We start from the raw sequence: 18,112 nt of genomic DNA, 5'->3' as shown, positions 1-18,112 counted from the left end.
TTTTGAGTGAAATCAACAATGTGAGGTCAAAAACACGTTGTTGGTCGAAAAGTGATTCTGGCGCTCTGAAAAGCATTTTGCAGGCATAAAAACAAGAAATGTTGATATCTCTGTCAATTTCAATGCAAACGTGTTACTAAGCTCAGCAATGGGTTATAGGGCCATACTCCACCATTTGGAAGTAGTTTTGAGCAAAATCAACCATGTAAAGTCAAAAACACATTGTCTGTCAAAAAGTGATTCTGGCGCTCTGAAAAGCATTTTGCAGGCATAAAAACAAGAAACGTTGATATCTCTGTCAATTTCAGTTCAAACGTGTTACTAAGCTTACTAAAGGGTTATTGGGCCGTACTAAACCATTTGGAAGTGGAATACATTCGTTTTGAGTGAAATCAACAATGTGAGGTCAAAAACACGTTGTTGGTCGAAAAGTGATTCTGGCGCTCAGAAAAGCATTTTGAAGGCATAAAAACAAGAAATGTTGATATCTCTGTCAATTTCAATGCAAACGTGTTACTAAGCTCAGCAATGGGTTATAGGGCCATACTCCACCATTTGGAAGTAGTTTTGAGCAAAATCAACCATGTAAAGTCAAAAACACGTTGTTGATCGAAAAGTGATTCTGGCGCTCTGAAAAGCATTTTGCAGGCATAAAAACAAGAAATGTTGATATCTCTGTCAATTTCAATGCAAACGTGTTACTAAGCTCAGCAATGGGTTATAGGGCCATACTCCACCATGTGGAAGTAGTTTTGAGCAAAATCAACCATGTAAAGTCAAAAACACATTGTCTGTCAAAAAGTGATTCTGGCGCTCTGAAAAGCATTTTGCAGGCATAAAAACAAGAAACGTTGATATCTCTGTCAATTTCAGTTCAAACGTGTTACTAAGCTTACCAAAGGGTTATTGGGCCATACTAAACCATTTGGAAGTGGAATACATTCGTTTTGAGTGAAATCAACAATGTGAGGTCAAAAACACGTTGTTGGTCGAAAAGTGATTCTGGCGCTCTGAAAAGCATTTTGCAGGCATAAAAACAAGAAATGTTGATATCTCTGTCAATTTCAATGCAAACGTGTTACTAAGCTCAGCAATGGGTTATAGGGCCATACTCCACCATTTGGAAGTAGTTTTGAGCAAAATCAACCATGTAAAGTCAAAAACACGTTGTTGATCGAAAAGTGATTCTGGCGCTCTGAAAAGCATTTTGCAGGCATAAAAACAAGAAACGTTGATATCTCTGTCAATTTCAGTTCAAACGTGTTACTAAGCTTACCAAAGGGTTATTGGGCCATACTAAACCATTTGGAAGTGGAATACATTCGTTTTGAGTGAAATCAACAATGTGAGGTCAAAAACACGTTGTTGGTCGAAAAGTGATTCTGGCGCTCTGAAAAGCATTTTGCAGGCATAAAAACAAGAAATGTTGATATCTCTGTCAATTTCAATGCAAACGTGTTACGAAGCTTACCAAAGGGTTATAGGGGCATACTCCACCATTTGGAAGTGGAATGCATTCGTTTTGAGCAAAATCAACAATGTAAGGTTAAAAACACATCGTTGGTCAAAAAGTGATTCTAGCGCTCTGAAAAATATTTGGCACGCATAAAAACAAGAAATTTTGATATTTCTGTTCATTTCAGAAAAACAAGTCAACGACACATTGTTGGTCAAAAAGTCATTCTAGCGCTCCGAAATGCATTTTGCACACATACATACAAGACATTTTGATATCTCTGTCAATTTCAATGCAAACGTGTTACTAAGCTTACCAAAGGGTTATAGGACCATACTCCACCATTTGGAAGTGGAATGCATTCGTTTTGAGCAAAATCAACAATGTAAGGTTAAAAACACATTGTTGGTCAAAAAGTGTTTCTAGCGCTCTGAAAAATATTTGGCACGCATAAAAACAAGAAATTTTGATATTTCTGTTCATTTCAGAAAAACAAGTCAAAAACACATTGTTTGTCAAAAAGTGATTTGAGCGCTCTGAAAAGCAATTTGTACGCATAAAAACAAGAAATGTTGATATCTCTGTCAATTTCAATGCAAACGTGTTACTAAGCTTACCAAAGGGTAATAGGGGCATACTCCACCATTTGGAATGGGAATGCATTAATTTTGAGCAAAATCAACAATGTAAGGTTAAATACACATTGTTGGTCAAAAAGTGATTCTTGCGCTCTGAAAAATATTTGGCACGCATAAAAATAAGAAATTTTGATATTTCTGTTCATTTCAGAAAAACAAGTCAAAAACACATTGTTTGTCAAAAAGTGATTCTTACGCTCTGAAAAGCATTTTGCGCTCATGAACAAGAAATTTTGATATCTCTGTCAATTTCAATGCAAACGTGTTACTAAGCTTACCAAAGGGTTGAAGGGCCAAACTCCACCATTTGGAAGTGATCAAAAAGTGATTCTAACGCTCAGAAAAGCATTTTGCGCTCATAAAAATAAGAAATGTTGATATCTCTGTCAATTTCAATGCAAACGTGTTACTAAGCTCAGCAAAGGGTTATAGGGCCATACTCCACCATTTGGAAGTCGTTTTGAGCAAAATCAACCATGTAAGGTCAAAAACACATTGTTGGTCAAAAAGTGATTCTTACGCTCTGAAAAGCATTTTGCGCACATAAAAACAAGAAATGTTGATATCTCTGTCAATTTCAATGCAAACGTGTTACCAAGCTCACCAAAGGGTTATGGGGCCATACTCCACCATTTGGAAGTAGTTTTGAGCAAAATCAACAATGTAAAGTCAAAAACACATTGTTGGTCAAAAAGTGATTCTTACGCTCTGAAAAGTATTTTGCGCTCATAAACAAGAAATGTTGATATCTCTGTCAATTTCAATGCAAACGTGTTACTAAGCTTACCAAAGGGTTATAGGGGCATACTCCACCATTTGGAATGGGAATGCATTAATTTTGAGCAAAATCAACAATGTAAGGTTAAAAACACATTGTTGGTCAAAAAGTGATTCTTGCGCTCTGAAAAATATTTGGCACGCATAAAAATAAGACATTTTGATATTTCTGTTCATTTCAGAAAAACAAGTCAAAAACACATTGTTGGTCAAAAAGTGATTCTTACGCTCTGAAAAGCATTTTGCGCTCATGAACAAGAAATTTTGATATCTCTGTCAATTTCAATGCAAACGTGTTACTAAGCTTACCAAAGGGTTGAAGGGCCAATCTCCACCATTTGGAAGTGATCAAAAAGTGATTCTAACGCTCTGAAAAGCTCATAAAAACAAGAAATGTTGATATCTCTGTCAATTTCAATGCAAACGTGTTACTAAGCTCAGCAAAGGGTTAGAGGGCCATACTCCACCATTTGGAAGTAGTTTTGAGCAAAATCAACCATATAAAGTTAAAAACACATTGTTGGTCAAAAAGTGAATCTTACGCTCTGAAAAGCATTTTGCGCACATAAAAACAAGAAATGTTGATATCTCTGTCAATTTCAATGCAAACGTGTTACTAAGCTTACCAAAGGGTTGAAGGGCCAAACTCCACCATTTGGAAGTGATCAAAAAGTGATTCTAACGCTCTGAAAAGCATTTTGCTCTCATAAACAAGAAATGTTGATATCTCTGTCAATTTCAATGCAAACGTGTTACTAAGCTTACCAAAGGGTTATAGGGGCATGCTCCACTATTTGGAAGTGGAATACATTAGTTTTGAGAAAAATCAACAATGTAAGGTCGAAAACACATTGTTGGTCAAAAAGTGATTCTAGCGCTTTGAAAAGCATTTTGCATGCGTAAAAACAAAAAATGTTGATATCTCTGTCAATTTCAATGCAAACGTGTTACTAAGCTTACCAAAGGGTTTATAGGGCCATACTCCACCATTTGGAAGTGGAATACATTAGTTTTGAGCAAAATCAACAATGTAAGGTCAGAAACATATTGTTGGTCAAATAGTGATTCTAGCTCTATGAAAAATATTTTGCATGCGTAAAAATAAAAAATGTTGATATCTCTGTCAATTTCAATGCAAACGTGTTACTAAGCTTACCAAAGGGCTATAGGGCCATACTCCACCATTTGGAAGTGGAATGCATTAGTTTTGAACAAAATCAACAATGTAAGGTTAAAAACACATTGTTGGTCAAAAAGTTATTCTAGCGCTCTGAAAAATATTTGGCACGCATAAAAACAAGAAATTTTGATATTTCTGTTCATTTCAGAAAAACAAGTCAAAAACACATTGTTGGTCATAAAGTGATTCTAGCGCTCTGAAAAGCATTTTGCACGCATAAAAACAAGAAATGTTGATATCTGTCAATTTCAATTTAAACTTGTTACTAAGCTTACCAAAGGGTTATAGGGCCATGCTCCACTATTTGGAAGTGGAAAACATTAGTTTTGAGAAAAATCAACAATGTAAGGTCAAAAACACATTGTTGGTCAAAAAGTGATTCTAGCGCTTTGAAAAGGATTTTGCATGCGTAAAAACAAAAAATGTTGATATCTCTGTCAATTTCAATGCAAACGTGTTACTAAGCTTACCAAAGGGCTATAGGGCCATACTCCACTATTTGGAACTGGAATACATTAGTTTTGAGCAAAATCAACAATGTAAGGTTAAAAACAAATTGTTGGTCAAAAAGTGATTCTGGCGCTCTGAAAAGCATTTGGCACGATAAAAACAAGAAATGTTGATTTTTCTGTTCATTTCAGAAAAACAAGTCAAAAACACATTGTTGGTCAAAAAGTGATTCTAGCGCTCTGAAAAGCATTTTGCACGCATAAAAACAAGAAATGTTGATATCTCTGTCAATTTCAATGCAAACGTGTTACTAAGCTTACCAAAGGGTTTATAGGGCCATACTCCACCATTTGGAAGTGGAATACATTAGTTTTGAGCAAAATCAACAATGTATGGTCAGAAACACATTGTCGGTCAAAAAGTGATTCTAGCGCGGTAACACTTTATAATAAGGTGCCATAATAAATAGCAAACTAGTCATTACCTAACCCTTTGTTAATATTTGTCAATTGTTACTAAAATATCTATTTGGCACAAGTTAATAGTTTTTCCATTATTAATTAAATATTAGTTGTTTGCATACAATCTGTATGTTAATGTTTTAATAAATTGAAAACAATCTATCAACTAATATTGTATTAATATTTATTAATAGTTAACTAAATGTGTTTTTGGCACAAATTAACAGTTATTTCTTACATTATTTAAATGTTAAATGTTTATTTACAAACTATATGTTAATATAAAAGTTAATGACATATTATTATTTAACTAATTGTTATTAAACTGTGCTTCTGCCTATCCCAATATGAACCACTCCTCATCGGACTCTTACAATGAAGTTGGTTAAGCTTAATCAATATATTAGTAATATCTAACTATCAGTATGGGGGACCCTTATAATAAAGTTGGTTAAGCTTAATTAATATATTAGTCATATATAACTATCAGTATGGGGGACCCTTATAATAAAGTTGGTTAATCTTAATTAATATATTAGTAATATATAACTATCAGTATGGGGGACCCTTCTAATAAAGTTGGTTAAGCTTAATTTATATATTAGTAATATATAACTATCAGTATGGGGGACCCTTATAATAAAGTTGGTTAAGCTTAATTTATATATTAGTAATATATAACTATTAGTATGGGGGACCCTTATAATAAAGTTGGTTAAGCTTAATTAATACATTAGTAATATATAACTATTAGTATTGGGGACCCTTATAATAAAGTTGGAATAGTAATTATTAATTATTTACATTTATTTATTATAACATTTATTAACGATAGCAAATATTTTAACTTTCACACTGGAAATGAATGATCTCAGCACACACTGTTGGGAAGGGGGATGAAAATACTTTATTTATAACTCTCTAACAAAGAACTCTCCAATAGCTTTTTTTTTTAAGATTTAATACGTTTCTTAAAGGCACACAAGGCAATGTTTTTAGAGATGGGTGAGAGACGCTCCATTCACCCGGTAATTAGCCATTTAATCATCAGTGACTAAGAAGCTGTTAAATTAACCTAAAAATGTTGCCTGGTGTGCCTTTAATGAAAGACTGTGTATGTGTTTCAGAGATGTTTGTACATCTCTGCTATGTCATGCAAAATCCTACCCAATGGACCACTGTGATACTTTTTTGCAATCCATTCATGCCACTCAATCACATTTAGGTGGTCTGACAACAGTTCTTCTGTCCGGTTGCCCCTTTGTCTCCAGACCTGCTCCTTAACAGTTCGCCAAGCACATTCAATGTGCTGTGTATGGTTTCCTGTAATAGGATCCATATACCACATACTGTGGTTTACAGTCAAGTGTCTGAACCCCAGATCATTAAGTACGCGGTATGACCGCCATTCATCACTAATGATGTAAGAGCCCATTTTTACATGTCGGCATAGCAAAGGGACAAGTTCTTGTCTGGTTCGCCTGTCCACCAGGCGCAGGATTGGTCTCTGACTCTTCCCATCACTTTTCTTCATGCCCAACATGCCAAAAACCCACTTTTTTCTTTTCCATCCCCCAGCCGCTCTGCCTCTCCCATACTGTATTAAAACAAAACAAAAGAGAAAATGATCATGAAGGCAAGCAAGTCACAGCAAAGCATAACACATTCTGTGTATAAGGGATGCATTACACAAGGATACAACAACGTTTTATTGTCACATGCACATAGTTACTGGTGTAAGAAATGCAATGAAATTGAGTTCGTAAAGATGTAAAGTTCATGTTGGACATTGGGGAGGGATTGTTGAGGGATTGTAGGGTCGGCTTGGACATCACAGATAAAGACCTTGCCTCGTAAGTCAATCGGCAATTAATTTGCGAGAACCGGTGCATCGGTTGAACTTGCCCCTGATCTAATGTTAACACTTTCAAAGGGATTAAACATGATGTCACCATGTAATCTGAGGGTCTACCTGTGCCAGTGGTGTGTATAACGAAGTTACAGATCAGCCCTATGCACGAACTCGAGACTCCCAATTATAAAAATACCAGGCATGTGGATTTAACAATGGAGAGTTAGCAGGGGTGTCGGCACTCTCCAAATCAGAGGCTGAACTGCAGGCAGGAGGGGCGGGGGGCTTTCTGGTGATGGGCTCTAGGAGAACGTATGGCCCCCTGTTGGTGCTATTCCCCCATTCATTTCGAATGGAGAAGAAAACGTTTTCGGGGTCAGGCTTTGCTCCAAGGCAGAGGGGAATGTAAAATGAAAAAATATATATATTGTGGCGACCACGGCTGTGGACGCCGTGTTCCGGAGCCGCGGGGGATTCTGGGAATTGGGGTTGTCAGTTGACAAAAGGGGCTTTTGTTAACTTGTTTTGTTGTTAGGATTAAGTGGGTTTAATGGGTTCGGGATGTTATGTGTTTGTGTGTTGTTCTATTAACATGTTCATTGTTCGTGTGTTCATTGTTGTCGACACCGTCACCGAGAGTGACGTGACCATCGTTTCGTGCAGCTGTTCCGTGTTGAAGTCTCGTTCAATAAAAACCAACTCTCGTTGTCGAGCGTTCAATAAAAACTAACTCTCGTTGTCGAGCGTGTCCCCCCCCCCTCAACAAACGTGTCCCCCCCCCCCCCCCTCAACAAACGTGTCCCCCCCCTGCAAACGTGTCCCCCCCCCCCCTCAACAAACGTGTCTCCGCCCCCCCCACCCCCCTCAACTAAGGTGTTCCCCCCCCCCCCTCAACAAACGTGTCTCCCCCCCCCCCTCCCCGGTCAACAACAGTCTACCTCCCCCCCCCCCCTCAACAATCGTGTCCACAATTTGCCGCGAAACCCGTGAAACCCAAACCCCTAAACCCGCCTCCACAGCGGCACGCGTGGATACTGTAGGTATAACACGCTATTTTACGTTGAAATGCTACATATCCAGTGTTCATGGAAACGTACACGTCAACGTTTTTTCTTGGCGACTGGGTTGAATGAGCACATACCACTGACTGAAGTGATCTATGGCTTTTATACAACGGTTACTATTATGGCAAAACGAAAGTCATTGACACACTACATTTAAAAAAATAAACAAGAAAGTCAAAGTAGCTGTTTTATTAAAGAATACAAAAAAGTAGTCCCTCCTGGCTGCCTTCAAAATGCACGACGGTCGCTATGCAACACACTTTAGCGTCCCTCCAAGAGAAGGCTCGGCTAGAGCGGTTCGCCGGCAATTTATCCTCTCGCCGTGTGCCTAAGCTTTCGTTAGTCTCTCCATCGCCTTGCTCACTCCCGGAGTAACAACATTTACACCCTCTCATTCTACATATGTATTACTTTGTAACTGTTTCTACTTCCAGGCGCGAGTGATATGCAAACTTCCAGGCGCGAGTGATATGCAAACTTTCACAAAATGATTGGGCGTCATGACAGTTATGTATACGCTCATTATACAACAGTTATGAACCAATCAGATCGCTGGATTTAGGCCCCCCGTTGTATAATATCATATAAAGAGCTCCGGGAGTCGCAAACGGCAACAATCACTTTCTCCTCCATGCTGCAGTTCACCCCGAACTGCACTGCACTGAGTTGGGCGGTTGAACGCTGATTGGCTGTTACGTTACACATGTCACTCAGTGGCCAGGCTGTTGAACGCCGATTGGCTGTCATCACGCGAATTTCGCGTCAAAGTTCAAATATCTTTAAAGATTGATAGATTGCGGGGAACATAGGATTCTTTTCTGGGAAAAGGGTCCTATGTTCCCCGCTTTTCCCAAAAAGGGTCCTATGCTCCCCGGTATGTATGGCTACAGGGGAACATAGGACCCTTTTTGGGAAAAACGGGGAACATAGAACCCGGGGAACATAGGACCTGGGGAACATAGGGATGACCCCCGGTAATGTAGCATCTCTCAGAAAACTGGTTCCACTGCATCAAGGAAGTAGCCAGAAATAACACGGGGATTGCTACTTGTGGTGTAAGCATGTAGCCATATGACCATACGGGAAAATCCATCGACAGCACCATTAATACATATGGATACAATTTGTATCCGTGAAGCATCCCGTACTGGTTCAACTGCTCCTGCAGGAAGAGAGCCACTTGTAGCAGGTCAGACTGGGCTTTTCTCCTGAACAGTCCCAATGACTTCAGGGGCCGTATTCACAAAGCATTTTATCTTACCGCTAGGAGTGCTCCTAACTCGCGCTAAAACATTTTACGTAGAAGTTTTTTGTTAAAAGTTATTCACAAAGTCGCTGAGACCTACTCTTACTAAGGATAAATCACAAAGAGTGAACTAAGAGTGACGCGCCGTTGCTATGGATTACATCAATTCTCGTGCACGAGTTTAGAAGCTGTCAGTTCGGTGATTGGTTGTTCAGACGAGCCCACTGAATCACCGAAAAACAAGGAAATAGCCCAGGCTAGAAATGAATTCCTATTAAGTAGTTATAGTGCAGTTAGCAGAATGCACGCATGATGACAATTTTGTGCAGACCACGATAATGACGTTGTAGCCTGCACGTTCAAGAGAGAGAGAAAGCAAACAATAAAAATACGTAAAAGAAAATAAATGTTACGAACTACCCAAGTGTTGACTGATTTGTGCCAAGGTGTTTACCTAAAATGTGTTTTCAAAGTGATCCCTAAATGCCTGTCCACTCGGTTCCACACGGCCAAATTCCTTGTAATGTTGATCGCCATCATCATCATCATCATCATCATCGTCGTCTGGCTGTGGAATGTTCCTCCGCTTGCAGAGGTTGTGTAGAATGGCACATACAGTGATTACTGTGCTTGCCCTCTCTGGGGTGAGGCGTATTTCGCCGTGGAGGACATGAAACCGACGTTTCATCTGCCCAATTCCTCTCTCCACAACATTTTGTGTATGTTTGTGTGCTCGCAAAGAGCCAATACGATGTGTTTTACGCATAGGACTAAGCGTAATCTGCGTAATCACTTACATTTAACGGTGCTCCCGGTTGTGGATTGAGGTAGGGTGTCTAGAGCCACGTCTTGCATGGATAGTCACTGTCACCCAGCAAAGTGACACCCAACTGGTACATCTCAAAAAGCTGCCTCAGACCGCTCACCATTAAAATGCGCGAATCATGGGTAGCTGAAGATCCAGGCCACTTTGCAACAACATCCAGTAGGCTATGTTAAAATTTGCATCAAAAACAACCTGCGTGTTGATGGAATGCACTTTCTTCCTATTGACGAACACGTCCTTGTCTTTTGATGGCGCAATTTATTTTTATTTTTATAAGTTATATATATTTTTTTATAACTTTATAACTTTATAACATTTTATTTCGGGACTAATCGGATTATTCCTGTTAGTCGGGGATGTCATTGCATCGCGCATTAACTCCACAATAAGTTGAATACCCTAACATTTCGTCTCGCAGGCATTTTAAGATTCTTTGTGAATAGGTCTTACTGAGTTAGGAGTCCTCTTGAGGACTTTTAAGCTCTCCTAGACTTAGGTGCTACTTTTAGTCCTAAAATACTTTGTGAATTGCTCTTAGTGAAAAAAGTTAGGAGTCCTAAATTTAAGAGTGACACGCCCATTATTTTTAGGAGTTACTCCTAAATTCGCCAGTTAGGACCTACTTTTAGCCCTAAGATCCTTTGTGAATACGGCCCCAGATGTCTGCGCAATGTTGACATACTTATATTAATGCCCTCCTCACTTTTAAGGAACATCCATATTTCCCAATGCCTCAACCCGAGCATGAAATAAAATACGATAGCGTCGGATAGCGTCATCTTTGCCGGCCAATGACTTCAGATGTCTGCGCAATGTTGACATACACTGTAAAAAATATCTACTTGGTTCTACTTAAAATTATAAGTTTCCCAGCTGCCTTAAAATTTCAAGTAAAAACAACTCATTATTTTGAGTCTAGTTAAGCTTTGAATTACCTTCTGTAGGTCAACATGACTGAACAGTTATTGTTGTTTCAACTTTGCTATGCAAGTTCAAAATAAAGTGAACTAACTTATGTGTATTCTGTTTACTTAACCCCATTAGTGGCTTCAACTTGTAATTTAAATTTAAGAATGTGTTTTATTCATCAATATGCATTCCGTACACTTATCCTATTTAGTGGGTTCAACCTTGTAATTTCAATTAAGTAATTTCTTTGAATCAGCATATCAAGTTAAGATTATCTAAAATAATGTCTACAAAATGCTACAAAAACACAAATTTGAGTACAAAAACTTTTTTTTTATTAAAACCAATGTTAAGCCAATAAAAGCTACACAAGCATGTGAATGTACAGTACAACAGTAGTTTCCCACTCTGGGCATTTGCGTGCATGAACGTACACTACAACAGTAGTTTCCCACTCTGGGTGTTGGCGTGCATGAACGTACACTATAACAGTAGTTTCCCACTCTGGGCATTTGCGTGCATGAACGTACACTACAACAGTAGTTTCCCACTCTGGGTGTTGGCGTGCATGAATGTACAGTACAACAGTAGTTTCCCACTCTGGGTGTTGGCGTGCATGAATGTACACTACAACAGTAGTTTCCCACTCTGGGTGTTGGCGTGCATGAACGTACACTACAACAGTAAAACAACAAAAACACAAAATCACGACATTTTTTTTGCATTACCATTCCATTCCCGAGTGGGGCATGCTTTACAGTTTATACCTCAGGAGCTTGTTTCGGACACCGTGGACTCATCTGGTTTGATCTTCATCACTACCCTCTGCAGGAACTCAAAGGAATACTTCATGGCTCGTGGATACTCAAGGTTAACGCAGTAGATGATCCCCAGAAGCATGGTGAAGCTGGATGGCACATCCTTGAAGTTGTGTAGCACAATGTTTTCTTCAACCACAACTGCCACATCGAAGACCTCTGGAAAGGCATCCTGGTTGTCACCTTCATAGCCTATCAGTAGGCCAAGTTGCATCCCCTTCATGGCTGCAGCCAGACTCTCACCATGGGCCTTGAAAAACAGAAAAAAATTGTGGTAATGTTTGGGTCTAGAAGTCTGTTATCATAAACCTTGACATGCTTTCGGACTAATAAGAGTCTCCTTGGGATTTCCGTTGTGAGTGTGCAAGTGCATTCTATGTGCAATGCTGAGAGGTTACTGCTAATCTTCTAATCACCGCTATTCTACCCATCCCTCCTCCTCCCCATCACTACCATTCTGCCCCTCACTCTTCCCCACATCACCACTATTCGGCTGCCACAGGACTTTATCACCCCCCCCATGAGTGGATCTAATACAATCCATGTTAAAGATTGTGTGTATGTGTGCTATTATGCATGACAGAAAAATATCTTACATCACACATCCTAATGATGTCGGATGGGTCTTCGGATAGGTAGTGTGGCAGACCCAGTAGAGCAGCAGTCCTTCTCCTTTTGTTTGTGTTCTAGAAGACAAATATAAGCAGTGATGAGATTTTATTGCAAACATAACACCTGGTGCCCAATTTTAGAATTCTCAGCTCGTCTACTCACATCTTTCTTCACACAGTCTAAAATGGCTTTCAGTGCAGGCTTCTTCCCCGACTTGGTCACAGCTTCGTACACTTCAAGCAGTCTTGGTACCAGGTCATCAAGTCCGTTGAGGAATGACTCAAGAAGGTCTGTGTTTACGATTCTTTTGAACTCCGCCCGAACCTGAGGAGACAAAAAAAAGACAAAAAGGTTAAGAGCTTCGAGAACAGATATACAAAGCATAGAATCACCATTTGGTAAGCTAAGGTTGTCTTGTCAAAGGCTTTCATCCACTCAGTTATACTAACTGCAAGACTCAATGCAAAAATGTAATCCAGCTCTTCCTGGAGGGAAGCTCACACATTGATTTCCGGTCAAACATATTTGGATTAAGTGACTAATCTCAGGCTGAGTAGTTTATTGTGATACCTGTCTCTCACAGAACATGGCCGGCCATCAGGTCATGACATCCCCGATGAGAGGTTGATCCCCTACGATCTCCTTTCTGCACTTGGAGAATGTGGCAGACATCAGCTCCTCTATCTGTTGATGATCCAGGTCCTTTTTCAGCATTTCCACCTGGATTGGATTGCACAAGCACAAGGACACATACTAAGACAAAATAGTAGGCTTCACAAACACAAAACCAAAGTGTAGGTATGATGTGTATGCGTGTATATGATGTACCTCAATCATCCTCCGCTTCCCTTCCATGTCTTCAGCACTCAGTCCTTCAGGGGGATCTGGACAGTAGTGGACCTCGCCCTTCTTTGACTTCTTCACACGTGATCCCTTGGCATCTTCTCCTATTCTTTTGTTGACTCTCACCTCTGGGCATCCAGCTGCACTTAACTTCTGCCGATAGTTTCCGAGCTTAAACTTCAGGCTGTGGAACCAGCCGTACCAACCCTTTCCAGAACCTGGCTCTTTGAGATGTTGGGAAAAATAACCTGATGAGCACATCACATGGCAGGCACATTAATATATAGTCGACTCTTGCTCTAAACCCAACGAACACATAACACAAACATGATAATATAGTCAGGTCAAGGCCAGAGCCGAAGGCCCCATTTCCCAGGCAAATGATAGACACTCAGACAAGGCACCAGCCATCCTCAAGAACGGGAGAGCCACATTAATTTATCACACAGGAGACACCTCGAAGCTCTCCCCCACTAGAAGGAACACATGCAGATACTAGGGGCCTGAGAGCCACATTAAATTATCACACACAAGACACTTCGGGGGGGGGCACTCCCCCGTTTTAATTTATCACACCGGAGACACGAGGAGCTCTCCCCCGTTAGGAGGCATAGACCAGGGGCCTGGGAGCCAAGGTCCAGCGAAAACACACAGAACCACACACATCTCAAACGCACACACCTCATCGAGAGGAGGATACAGCTTAAGACTGTATCACACAGGGACTCTTGATCTTCTTCTGAAGCAGACCTTCCACGGAGGCGAAGCTCCGGACGAACCATCAGCGCTGATTAGGGACTTAGACATATTCGATCTCTCACGCTTTATGACTCTGTACAACCGTTGCCACTTTACTTAATAAATCCAAGGTCCTCGTGCCGACAGACTTTATTACCTCTCCGTCTCATTTCATCTGGTCCAGTAACTAGACAGACCGTTTTTCCCCTCAGAGACTGGGATGCTTCTCCACAAGCGCTTTTGCAACATTCTCGTAGTGTTGCCTCTCAGGATAAGGACTAATCTTTGACATGCTGTCTGCAAGTGTGTCCAGGATATCGGTTTTCATACCTTTAGGAATCACCATCACAGATCCATCTTTTGCATACTTTCTATTTGCTTCTTGCAGCGTGAGTTCAACGTCATGTGAGAACTGTGGAATCGGGAAGGGTTCAGGTCATTGCTGGGAGTCAGATTCCCCACTACTGAGAGATGGAAGGCTGGCTGTATCCAATGTGGAAACTGAGAGAGCTGCATCAGCTGTGAACAACACTTTCAATGTTGCTCGTTCCTCAGGAAGGTCTCGGATGTCGGTCAGGTTGGTCAGCTGATCCTTGAACGCAGGGTCCTCAAATTGTAAAATAAATCCACCTCTCAGGTAAAGGTTTGCACGCAACACCTCGCACAGTTCCTCAACACTCTGGGGGGTGTTTTCGATGGAAAGGCGTCTGATATCCGTTTCACAGAAGACAACTCGCAGCAGCATCGTGGATCACTTCAACCTGAAATTGGAGAAGGAAAAAGGTTTCATCCCCTGTATACATACAAAAATAATGGTTACTCCTAGAAAGATTTGTAAAACACAAGAGGGTTAATTATTTTGGATCAGGCTGTTAGATGTTATTTTGCAGGACATCCAACACCTGGATTGCTGCTAGAGAGATTTGGAAACATTGCAAGAGGGTTAATTATGCAGGATAACAGTGACGACTTGTCGGACAACAGATACCCCCACACTCAAACTTACCGCAGCCTTAATTCAAGAAAGCAAGAAAGTTCTGGGAGTGGCTAACAGGCGCCCCTGGATGAAGTATGACACAAGTGGCATGTAGTCATTGAGATCCTCTGGTTTCACCAAGAGACACTCAGCAGGGCTTTTTTTCACAAGATGGTAACTCCTCAAATGCTCCACGTAGAAAGTCGTAAAACGCTCAATGAAGAAACAAACATGACCAGCCAGCACAATGCATGTTTCCAAAATCCTTCCGAAGTCTGGTAGTCCACTTGTACTTCCAACAGAGAGTATCATTCCCTTTGAATACTGCGTTCCATTTAAGAAGATACTAGGGGTCAGTCCAACTGTGTCAACATCACTGAATCTATTCAAGATTGCTAGTCTAACACCACCATCTAAGACTTCCAGGCAGACATCAGTCACTTTTGCCGTCTCAATCTCAGGCTTGAAAATGCTAGGCATTTCAAGATAATATGCAAGCATAAGTTGGTGTCTTGAGGCCAGGGTAAGCAGAATGTTTTTAAAGTTATTGGCATCACGCACTACCTTTTTAAAGAAAGAATGTTTAGCCTCAAACCTGATTGTCCAACACTCTATTAAGGGTCCAAACTTTTGAATTAGGCATGGATAATGCTCAATGAAGTGATGTTTGGGGCGTAACTTGTAATCTGGGAAAACTGTCAGTAGTAACTGTCTATGATCCGATATTTTGGACTGCAAATAACAAAGTGAGTCTAAAGTGTAAGATGGAGTTACCAAGAGCTCAACCAAGTCTTTCAGTTCAAGGACTATTTCCCATGTTTGATCTCCTTCTGGAACACGGTGGCCGATGATAAGGGGAAGGAAACGCACAAGACTCCAATTTTCGTGGCCATTACCACCTACAGTTCCAGTCTTTCGAAAAGTTGAAGGAATTTTCTGGGGACAGTTCGTCTTATCAGAGAATTTAAAAGGAAAGCTCTGTATTTCACTATTGAGCTCTTCTAATGTGAAATACTTCTTTGAAATCAAATCTGCAAGGCACAGACTTAGTTCTACAGGTACAATCCCTTCCAACACATCATGCAAGAAATCAGGTGGAAAGCCTGTGCATGTGTGAAATCCTGTCAGGCTGTTGAGAGGGCAGTCTCGTTTCACACCATCAACAGATGCAACGTCACTCTGCTTCAACACATTTACAGCTTCATCAAATGACTCTGGTGACCTTAAAACAAAGTTCCCAGTTCTAACATCACACGTCTGTATGTCTTTACGACTAACTAGACAAAACCTACAAAACTTCAACATTGAACGACTCTTGGAAACCACCGAAGGAATGTGCAGCTAAGTTGTCAGCAGCAACAAACAAGATGGTGCCTTTAACATTACACCCTAGTTTGTCTACAAACACACCAACTGTTTCAAGACATTTAATATCGTCAATCAGTGGCTTCAAAACACTATCATAACCATAAATCCTGACATGCTCAACCTTGCACAGTAAAGCAAGGTAGATTGATGACAATGCTGACTTGTACCTAGAGGGTAAATTCCCAATAGCCCAATACACACCACAGACTTTATGTTTCTTTTTTGATGTGCCCAACGGATTGCAGATTTCAAAGTCGTCAATATACAAAGTAATAGCTACACTTAGTTCTTGACCTGAGAGAATTCCATTCGATTTATAGAAGTCACCATCCAGAAAAGACTTGTAGTGGCCAGACTGTTCAACTGGTTTGTTTTTTGCTAATGCTTGCAGTACCTCTTCTCTTTTAAGAAGATTGGAAAGTAACTTTAGAATAGGGATATAGATAACAGTATGAGACTTTTCTTGTCTGTTCAAAAGATATTCGACATGCTCAATGACACTAAAGTTCTTTTTGTAATATGACTGTCTTTTGTAGTCGGTGCCTAAAGATCCTTCCCTTTAAAGCAAATTAAGTGGGTTAGCACTTTGAAATGCTTCAGTCAACGATGTCAAACATTCCTCAGATGAGTAATTATGCTCCTTCAAAACATTCTCAATTGACTCCCTAGTTATTTGTCCAGCACGTTCTCCAATATCAAACAAATCATCCACAAGTTCTTGAATCGCAGACTTTGACACATGAAGGACGGCTTGCAGTCGAAGGAAAAGGGATGCAATTCGGCGCTCAACTGACTTCCGTGTAGGCTGAGAGTCAGGTTCAGTCACTGAAACATCTGGTGACTCTAAATCAAAGTTATCCTCTTCATCATTGACAGAATCTTGACTGAGACAATGAAGAATAAGTTCAGGTTTGAAATGATTGAATGTAGAAGCCTGATGATGCCGGCTTCTGTAAGCAGTAAAAGTTGAGGCTACTCTAGATTTAAAAGAGCACCCCACAAACGGGCAATTCACAGTCTCTCTATTTATCAAATGTCTCTTTAAATGAAGAAAATAATGTTTGATGTTGCTTGGCGCTGAAAAACGACAAAGTTCACATCGAAGTTTAGCAATGGGACTCGTTCCTTGTTTGTGGCACTTCAAATGTTGTACAAGTTCCACATGGGATTGAAAGACAGTAAAACAATTAGGGTAAATACAACTAAAACCAGTTATTCCACGTCCGTGCTTGTCCTTGTAATGATTTACTATAGCCTTTTGCTTGTATGAGGCAAAATTGCAAAACGTACAAGTCCAATTCATCTAACGTGTAGCTAAGCCTGGTAATTCACAAAGCACCTGAAACACACAAAACAGAAGAAACACTTTAAGTGATGTGAATTGCAAAAGTGAACAAGAGCACATTTCTAGTTAAGTATAACTAACAAATTGGATTTATGAATTGCTTCACTTCATTATTTTGAATAATTAAGCTTTGGATTGTTCTTTGTAATGTAGTGTCACCATGACATGATTCATTGCTATGCAAGTTCAAAATACAGTGAACTTATTAACATGTGTTCTGTTCACTAGTGCTGCCGCGATTAGTTGACGGCAATTTTTTTGTCAACGAGTCGTTTTTACTATTGACCGCCTATTTATTTTTGTTCTCCCGTCTCAAACGACTCACTGTAATTCACCTCCTCACAAATATGTGCCTCTGCGCACCCTTCTGGTTAATCGGCTATCCTCTTTCTTCCCCCTCCCCCCGCCTTCACTGCTTTGATATGACGCACGTGCGTGTGTGGCGAGCGTATGCGATTTCAAAGTAACAAACCAACTCAAAGCCGATGCATGCATCCAAAACTATTCGTTCAAAACCAAATAAACAAATTAAAAACCGCATCGCTTATTCGCT

The 18,112-nt window shown here is 40.2% G+C and overlaps 1 long non-coding RNA gene across 1 annotated transcript; it reads left to right on the top strand.

Moving 5' to 3' along the window:
- Positions 1-2,259: 2,259 nt before the first annotated feature.
- LOC132451283 (uncharacterized) lies at positions 2,260-4,805 on the top strand. The gene is made up of 2 exons (XR_009524029.1): positions 2,260-2,519; positions 2,704-4,805. It is a non-coding gene; the product is annotated as an uncharacterized LOC132451283 (long non-coding RNA).
- Positions 4,806-18,112: the final 13,307 nt, after the last annotated feature.

This window comes from Gadus macrocephalus, chromosome 22 (genome assembly GCF_031168955.1).
Source record: "Gadus macrocephalus chromosome 22, ASM3116895v1".
Lineage (NCBI taxonomy): Eukaryota > Metazoa > Chordata > Actinopteri > Gadiformes > Gadidae > Gadus > Gadus macrocephalus.
This window is presented reverse-complemented; position numbering and strand designations above follow the sequence as displayed.